The 9,905-nt window shown below is 40.1% G+C and overlaps 1 pseudogene; it reads left to right on the forward strand.

Annotated features, from left to right (window-relative positions):
* The first annotated feature begins 1,838 nt into the window (after nucleotides 1–1,838).
* LOC107131926 (son of sevenless homolog 1-like) lies at nucleotides 1,839–5,751 on the forward strand (annotated as a pseudogene).
* The last annotated feature ends 4,154 nt before the right edge of the window (nucleotides 5,752–9,905 follow it).

Below are 9,905 nucleotides of genomic sequence, written 5' to 3' on the forward strand. Positions count from 1 at the left end.
GCTATGGTTTTTCCAATAGTCATGTATGGATGTGAGAGCTGGACCATAAATAAGGCTGAGCGCCGAAGAATTGATGCTTTTGAACTGTGGTGTTGGAGAAGACTCTTGAGAGTCCCTTGGACTGCAAGGAGATCACACCAGTCCATTCTAAAGGAGATCAGTCCTGGGTGTTCATTGGAAGGACTGATGTTGAAGCTGAAACTCCAATATTTTGGCCACCTCATGTGAAGAGCTGACTCATTTGAAAAGACACTGATACTAGGAAAGATTGAGGGCAGGAGGAGAAGGGGACTTCAGAGGATAAGATGGTTGAATGGCATCACTGACTCAATGGACATGGGTTTGGGTGGACTCCAGGAGTTGGTGATGGACAAGGAGGCCTGGCATGCTGCGGTTCATGGGGTCACAAAGAGTCAGACATGACTGAGTGACTGAACTGAACTGAGATATACATAAACAGTCAATAGATAAAGTGGAATTTTAAAAATATTCAAATTTAACAGGAAAAGAAACCATGAGCAAAGTGAAAAGACAACCTAAAGAATGGGGGGAAAAATATTTGTAAATGATGTGACCAACAAGGGCTTAATTTCTAAAATATATTAATACAAACAGCTCATACAACTTAACAACACCAACAACAAAAACAAACCCAACTGAAAAATGGGCAGAAAATCCAAAGAGACATTTCTCCAAAGAAGACATACAGATGGCCAAAGACATATGAGAAGATGCTCAACATCATTAATTATTCAGTTCAGTTTAGTTCAGTCGCTCAGTCACGTCCGACTCTTTGGGACCCCATGAATTGCAGCACCCCAGGCCTCCCTGTCCATCACCAACTCCCGGAGTTCACTCAAACTCACGTCCAACGAGTTGGTGATGCCATCCAGCCATCTCATCCTGTCATCCCCTTCTCCTCCTGCCCCCAATCCCTCCCAGCATCAGAGTCTTTTCCAATGGGTCAACTCTTCGCATGAGGTAGCCAAAGTATTGGAGTTTCAGCTTTAGCATCATTCCTTCCAAAGAGCACCCAGGAGTGATCTCCTTTAGAATGGACTGGTTGGATCTCCTTGCAGTCCAAGGGACTCTCAAGAGTCTTCTCCAACACCACAGTTCAAAAGCATCTATTCTTCGGCGCTCAGCTTTCTTCACAGTCCAACTCTCACATCCATACATGGCCGCTGGAAAAACCATGGCCTTGACTAGACAGACCTTTGTTGGCAAAGTAATGTCTCTGCTTTTGAATATGCTATCTAGGTTGGTGATAACTTTCCTTCCAAGGAGTAGGCATCTTTTAATTTCATGGCTGCAATCACCATCTGCAGTTATTTTGAAGCACCAAAAAATAAAGTCTGACACTGTTTCCACTGTTTCCCCATCTATTTCCCATGAAGTGATGGGACCAGATGCCATGATCTTCGTTTTCTGAATGTTGAGCTTTAAGCCAACTTTTTCACTCTCCTCTTTCACCTTCATCAAGAGGCTTTTTAGTTCCTTTTCACTTTCTGCCATAAGGGTGGTGTCTTCTGCATATCTGAGGTTATTGATATTTCTCCCGGCAATCTTGATCCCAGCTTGTGTTTCTTCCAGTCCAGCGTTTCTCATGTACTCTGCGTAGACGTTAAATAAGAAAGGTGACAATATACAGCTTTGTCGTACTCCTTTTCCTATTTGAAACCAGTCTGTTGTTCCATGTCCAGTTCTAACTATTGCTTCCTGACCTGCATATAGGTTTCTCAAGAGGCAGGTCAGGGGGTCTGGTATTCCCATCTCTTTCAGAATTTAATGGGAAATAGCTGTGGAGTATATGGCAACAGAAAACAATTTTAAATAAAATGGGCCCGGCCGGAGTGTCCCTCCGCACCCCTCCCACAGCCACCGGCTCTGCAACCGGGGCAGACCAGCCCAGAGTCCAGCGACCGCGGTGGAAAGCAACCTGGGGAGGCGACGGAGGGCCGGGGATGCGTGAGAGGCCTGGTCCTTGGGTGGCGTTGCCCGATGATGCCACCACCGCCGCCTACCGGCTGCGTTCTCTCTCCTCAGCCGGTGCCTGTGGGATGGGTGGCCAGGCACCAGCCTCACCCTCAGCCTCATCTCCAGGGCTAGCCCAGCAGCTCGGCCCCGTGCAGAGTCCGGGCCATCCGCTGAGACTGCGGCCCAGTTCCGCGCTAGGAGCTCACCCTCTGGTGACTCCCCCAGCCTGGCCACCGCTGGCCCTCTCCCTGCCCAGAGGCGGGGGCATGCAGGCGCAGCAGCTGCTCTGAGTGTTTAGCTGAAAAAAACACGCCCAAGTTAGGGCTGCTGGTGTCTGCGTTGAAAAAATGTTCAGGGGCAAGTTCATCCTACTGTTGAGTCTAGTGATGATGCTCTTCAGTATGCTGAAGAATTAACTTAGCAATTAAATATGCAATGTCAAGCTCAGCCCCTAAGTTCTTCAGATGTAGAGGAACATGTTCAAAAAAGTTTCCCTCATCCAGTTGATACATGGGCAATAGTTGATGCCCAGTCGGCTACTGAAAAGAGGAACCAAAGAAATTTTTTTCTCTCTCCCCGTAGAAAAAAATTCATCTTTTGTTAAAGGAGGTCCTAGATTATAAAACTGACCACCAGGTTTTATAATCGAGTAGTAGTGTTATAATTCAGTTCTGCAGACACTTTAAAAGTTGGTACAAAATATACAGCATTATGAAATTACAAAACAAGATATTAAAGTGGCAATATATGTTGATAAATTATTGATGGATATGGTTCATCAAGATGTAGAAGATATATTATCTTTAACTGGTGAAACAGCCTTCCACCTCAGGAGAGCAATGTTATTATCATTTTGTAAAAGCATTTATGGCAGAAATTTGACATACATAAGGGAAGTTAAATTATAAATGATTTTAGAGAGCGCTTTGTCATTAATACAAAACTGTTTTTCAGCTAATGTAGAAAATACATTTAGTCATATAGTGGATATACATGAACCTCGTGGAGAGTTACTGGGCCATATAGAAGATACTGTAGAAATGACAGATGAAGGCAGTCACCATCCATTAGTAGGAAGCTGCTTTGAAGGCAGCAGAGGAACTGGCATTTGGTCCATTTGAATCATACGCTCGAGATATTCTATTACCTGGTTTTCATGACCATTCCTTAGTCAGTTATCCAAGCCTGGAGTGGCACTCCTGTTGTTTTTCAGTCGCTAAGTCATGTCCAACTCTTTGCAACCTCATGGACTGCAGCACACCAGACTTCCCTGTCCTTCACCATCTCCTTGAGTTTGCTCAAATTCACGTCCATTGAGTCAGTGATGCCATCCAACCATCTTCTTCTTGCCCTCAGTCTTCTCAGTCAATAGGCAAAGGTTTCAAAGAAGCTGTTCAATATGTTTTACCCAGGCTACTTCTAGCCCATTTACCACTGTCTACATTACTTCAAACTTCTGAAGCAGTAAGAAGAGTAAAGAACAAGACAAGGAATGTTTGAAACAAGAAATAACAGCTTTGCTTAATGTTCATAGTGGTATAGGAAAAAAATATGTTCTAAAAGCCTTGCAAAATGTAGACTGGGTGAATCTGCATGTTGGATTTATAGTCACCAAATGAAGGGGAAACAACTAGCAATCAAGAAAATGAACAAGATTCAGAAGAATATTGATGGTTGGGAGGAAAAGACACTGGACAGTGCTGCAATGAATTTGCAATGGAAAGAACTCTTATACATGTAGGAGAAACATTAAAGAAACATATTTCTCTTTGATGGCTCAATGATTTGCTGTAAATCAAATCATGGGTAGCTAAAACTTCCTGGTGCTAGCAATGCAGAATATCACCTTAAAGAAAAGTTTTTTATGAGAAAGGTACAGATTAATGACAAAGATGACACTAGTGAGTACAAGCATACTTCTGAAATAATTTAAAAGACGTAAATAGTGTTATGTTTTCTGCCAAGTCAGATGAAGAGAACAACAGTTGGATGGCAGCATTGATATCTTTATCATATCAGAGAACACTGGAAAGGATGGTTGATGTGACAATACTTTAGGATGAAAAGCAGCAAATGAGACTCCCTAGTGCTGATGTTTATAGATTTGTAGAGCCTGACTCTGAAGAAAATATCATATTTGAAGAAAACATGTAGCCCAAAGCTGGAATTCCAGTCATCAAAGCAGGAATTGTTATTAAACTTACAGAGAGGCTCACATACCATATATACATGGATCCCAATTTTGTTCAGGCATTTCTTACAACATATAGATCCTTTTGTAAATCTTAAGAACTACTGAGTCTTTTAATAGAAAGGTTTGAAATTCCAGAGTCTGAGCCAACAGAACCTGATTGCATAGCTTTAGAGAAGGTTAGCCCTTGAGTGCAGAACTCAAAAAGGTTTAGAAAAATATATATACAGCCTGTGCAGGTGTAAGCATTAAATGTATGTTGGCACTGAGTAGTGCACCACTATGATTTTGAAAGAGATTCAGATCGTTTGCAGCTAATGGAGAAATTTCTTGGAACAGTAAGAGGTAAAACAATGAAAAAATGGGTTGAATCCATCACTAAAATAATCAAAAGGAAAAGAACTGAATTGCAAGAGACAATGGACCAGGTCATAATATTACATTTCAGAGTTCACCTCCCACGGATGAATGGCATATAAGCAGACCTGGTGGAAAGAGAGAATTTTGACCACATAGAGACTTTTGACCTGCTCTCCTTAAACCAACAGGAATTGCTCGACAGCTCACTCTATTTGAATCAGATTTATATCGAGCTGTACGGTCATCAGAATTAGTTGACAGTATGTGGGCAAAAGAAAACAAAGAGATTAATTCTCCTACCCTTCTGAAAATGATCCAGCATACCACGAATTTCACTCTGTGGTTTGAGAAATGTAGAGACGGAAAACTTAGAAGAAAAAGTAGCTGTGGTGAGCTGAATAATTGAGATTCTGCAAGTCTTTCAAGAGCTGAACAATGTCAATGGTGTCCCTCAGGTTGGCTGGGCTATTAAATTACCTGTTTACAGACTAGACCACATGTTTGAGCAAATACAAAGCTGCCAAAGGAAAATTTCAGAAACAGCTCATGAACTACGTGAAGATCACTGTAAGAAATATTTGAGGGGAAAAAAAGAGAAATATTTGGCAAAACTCAGGTCTATTAATCCACCATATGTGCCTTTTTTTGGAATTTATCTAACTAATATCTTGAAAACAGAAGAAGGCAGTCCTGAGGTCCTAAAAAGGCATGGAAAAGAGCTTATAAACTTTAGTAAAGGGAAGAACATTGCAGAAAATTGCAGGTGAAATCCAGAAATACCAAAATCAGTGTTACTGTTTACAACTAAAATCAGGTATCAAAAAGTTCTTTGAAAACTTCAATCCAATGGGAAACAGCATGGAAAAAGAATTTAAAGACTATTTTTCAACAAATACCTAGAAACATAACCATGAAACCCTAAGCCTCTCCCAAGATTTCCAAAAGAATATAGCCATTCACTAAAATCTCCCAGTATTTGTCCATTAAACCCAAGACCAGGTACTATGAGACATCCCACACCTCCGCAGCAAGAGCCAAGGAAAAACAGTTAAAGTAGAACCCCTGAAATTGAAACAGAAAATATAGCATCTGCACCAAATTCTCCAAGAACACCATTAGCACCTCCTGCTTCTGGTGCTTCCAGTACCACAGATGTTTGCAGCATACCTGACTCTGACCATTCAAGCCCTTTCATTCAAGATCTGCTTCAGTATCATCTGTAAGTTTAACCAAGAGCACTGATGAAGTGCCGGTCCCTACCCTCCTGTTCCTCCACTAAGATGACAAGAATCTGCTCCAACAGAATCTTCACCATCAAAGATGATGTCTAAGCATTTGGACAGCCACCCAGCAATTCCTCCGGGGTAACCCACGCCAAAAGCTTATTCACCACAATATTCAGTATCAGACCAGACCTCTATTTCAGGCCCTCCTGAAAGCTCTCCCTTGTTACCTCCATGAGAACCCATGAGGACATCTGATGTTTTCTTAAACTCACCACTATACCTCCAACCTCCCACTTTGGGGAAAAAAGTGACCATAGTAATGTCTTTGTCCCAAAGTGCCCTTTCCCCTTTACATCACCTCCTCCTCAAATACCTTCTCCACATGGCACAAGAAGGCATCTGCCATCACCACCGACACAAGAAGTAGACCTGCATTCCACTGCTGGGTCACCTGTTTCTTGATGACAAAGCACTTCTCAACATATTCCCTAAACTCCCTCCAAAATCTTACAAAAGGCAGCACACATCCATCCATGCACAGAGATGGACTACCACTCTTGGAGAATGCCCATTTTTCCCAAGTTCCTCTGTACCAGGATATAGGTTTTCTTGGCCCCAAATCCATTGCTGGTGGTGGATGCACTGAATGTGCCAGCACTGAGGGCTTAAAATGAGAACTCCAAACACTAATGACTCTACTTCAAGATGCAGTATAAGACAATAAATTTTAACCTAGATGTAATTACAAAATGGAAATGGTATCTGTTTAAAATACAGAAAGACTTATCTAGAGGAACTGGACAACAGATTGCACTTGAAAATCAAGAAAAGGGAACTTTTTCCAGCCAGTAAGCAGAAGTTCTCTTTTTGTGAGGTGATCTTTATCATTAAAGGAGTAGAAAACACAGTCTAGTGTCCAGCAGGCCCACAGGATGACAGCTTTTGTAATTCAAAATATTAGGCACTTTTAAAAAATAAATCTTAAACAGGGATCTTCAAATCCTCCTTTGTTTTTCTTTGCTTTTACTTGTCCTCCTTTAGAATATTTTCTTCAAAATCATTCAGAGGACTGTGAGAAAAGGATGTGGTACCTGACATTACTGGAATCAACGCCTAGCACTGTACTGCTGTTCTGCTTACAGATTATTACAGCGAACTGAATGGGTATTGAGGCTTCATCAGAGAAGTACTTCTATTTTTTAAGAATAATTATACCAATTTTATCAGAAGAGACCCTGATGCTGAGAAAGACTGAAGGCAGAAGGAGAGGGGATGACAGAAGATGAGATGGTTGGATGGCATCACTGACTTGATGGACATGAGTTTGAGCAAGCTCCGGCAGTTGGTGATGGACACAGAAGCCTGGCATGCTACAGTCCATGGGGTCACAAACAGTTGGACACGACTGAGTAACTGAACTGAACTGATACCAATTTTAAGAACATTCCTCTACTCACCCTCCCTACACAAACAAAATGTGGTGGTCTTGCCTTCAAACAAGAGAAGTTTTATGTCATTAACAATGACAGAAGAACTTTTTAAAATATGTAACTGTCAAGTATATGATTTATATTTAGGAAACTGTTAACTTATGCTAGATTGTCGTTTTCCCCCATTCTCAAAAGTTTACTGGTTTTCCATGTTCTGGCTTGTGGCCTCTAACCATACTATGGAAATGCAGTCACCCAGTGTGAAAGGAGCAGTGAACACCTTCATTTTTATTGCTGAGTGGTATTCTATTGTATGCATATATTACAATTTATTTATTCATCTATTGTTTCTAGTTTTTGATTAAGAATATAGCTGTAATGAACTTAATGTGCATTTTTGTGTAGACATCTGTTTTTATATTGATTGGTTAAATATTGAAGAGCAAGATTTCTGGGTTGTTACAGTTATTATATGTAGTGTCAAGCTTTTCTGACATGGTTGTTCCATTTAACATTTTGGTGATCAGTGTGCAGGAGTTGCAGTTGTTCCACAGTTTTGTCAATGCTTCATATTGTCACTTTTTTATATAGCTATTCTAATAGCTATTTTGGAGAAGGCAATGGCACCCCACTCCAGTACTCTTGCTTGGAAAATCCCATGGACGGAGGAGCCTGTTAGGCTGCAGTCCATGGGATTGCTAAAAGTCGGACATGACTGAGCGACTTCACTTTCACTTTTCACTTTCATGCACTGGAGAAGGAAATGGCAGCCCACTCCAGTGTTCTTGCCTGGAGAATCCCAGGGACAGGGGAGCCTGGTGGGCTGCCATCTCTGGGGTCGCACAGAGTCAGACAAGACTGAAGCGACTTAGCAATAGCTATTTTATTTAATTGTGGTTTTCATTTGAATATCCCTGATGAATAATGATGTTAGGCATTTTTAACTTATTTATTGGCCACTGCGTATCTTATTTTGTGAAGCATCAGTTCAAATCATTTGCCACTTTTTAGTTTGGGTTCTTTTATTTAAATGAATCCACTAAAGCAAATATACCCACATGTATAAATACCAAAACAACACATTTGAAGACAAAAGCAAGTTGTATAAAACATTCTCACTGATATTACTTGTAAAACAATGTTATTACACATATATACATGCAATGATATATATGCATTATTGTAAAAGTATGACATGTGTGGGATCAATATTAACCAAATTTAGAATCTGTGGAAGATCTAAATGGTTACAGGTTGTAGAATGGACTATGAAAAGCTTCCTGTGAATCTGGATGGGGGCACTGAAGTCATATATACCAGAGTATTCTAGCCAGTACACCAGCTCATTCACACTCAATGTTTCTGGTTACTGAACATAGTAAGAGGAAGCAGAACCAGTCCCAAAGCTACCTCTTGCTGATCCTGGCAATTGTTCTGATGTGGATCTAGTTCATTTTGAGATGCCCCAGAGGTAGGCCTGGGGCTGAACCAAACCATTAGGCAGTACAGTCACCCCTTAGCATCTGCTGGGGATTGGTTCCAGGATATCTCTTTGAATAACAAAATCAGCTGATGCTCAAGTCTTTCACAGTAGGCCCTCCATACCCTCAGGTTCTGCATCTGTGGATTCAACCAACCACAGAACCGCAGATAGGAAAACACAGACATGCAGGAACTGTATTTGCATGAGTAATTACACAGTTGGGGTTCAGATTCATCAAACACATGTAATAACTCATGATGGGGAGGACCATTAGCGACATGTGTTTCTCCAAAAGTAAAATCAGCGACTTAGAAGATTATTCAATGTGTGCTTTTAAAAAAGCTTCACATTCCACAGTTAATATTTTTGTAAATGTCTATTTTCAGTTTTATTTCTATGAAAAAATTTGAAATTACTACAAAACATAACATTTAGAATAAGGAAAATTTCTGTCCATATTTCCTAAGTTGATAGACTTCCTTCAAAACAAACTTCAGCTATAATAAAATCTGAATTCTGTTAAAACCATCACATTCAAAAAATCTTTAAGATTTCAACTTAGTATCAATTTTCTTGTTCAATAAAATGGCATTTTTTAACATAGGCTGGGTTATTGATATCATCCCTATTATTTACCTGACATGCAATAAGTACAACTTGTGTATGAAGGTCTCAAAAAACATATAAGATGTTGACAGCTTCCCCCAGGTGTGGTATATCTATTAGTAGTGGCCAACTTCTAGAAGAAAATTTTCTCACATCTGTTTGATTCATAAGATTATCTCCTACTGAAGTTATTTAATAAGCCTTAATTTATATTTCCACACACTCCCTACATATATTAGTAGGGTTTCTTCCACATGTATTCATTTTAAGTTGTCTTATTAACAATATTCACCACATTCATAGTAATTTCTCCCATGGTAACTCTTTCATTTGTTTTAGAATATGACTTAAGAGTAAAAAATTTACCACTTTACATTAATAAGGGCCATGTCCTGTATGAATTTTCCACAGTACTTCAAGGTATGAATAGCTAGGTACTAAGATTTCTCCCATTGCTATTAATATATTTAATGGATTTTCCCCATGTATGTAATTTTGAATATATCGGGAGAACTGATTTCTTAGAGGTTTTCCCAAATTCAATACATTCATAGGCTTTCTCCCTTATGTGCCTTCTCTGATGTACTTTGAGACCTGAGTTGCAACTGAAGGTTTTCCGACAATGACTACAC

The sequence above is a fragment of the Bos taurus genome, chromosome 28 (assembly GCF_002263795.3).
Source record: "Bos taurus isolate L1 Dominette 01449 registration number 42190680 breed Hereford chromosome 28, ARS-UCD2.0, whole genome shotgun sequence".
Classification (NCBI taxonomy): Eukaryota; Metazoa; Chordata; class Mammalia; order Artiodactyla; family Bovidae; genus Bos; species Bos taurus.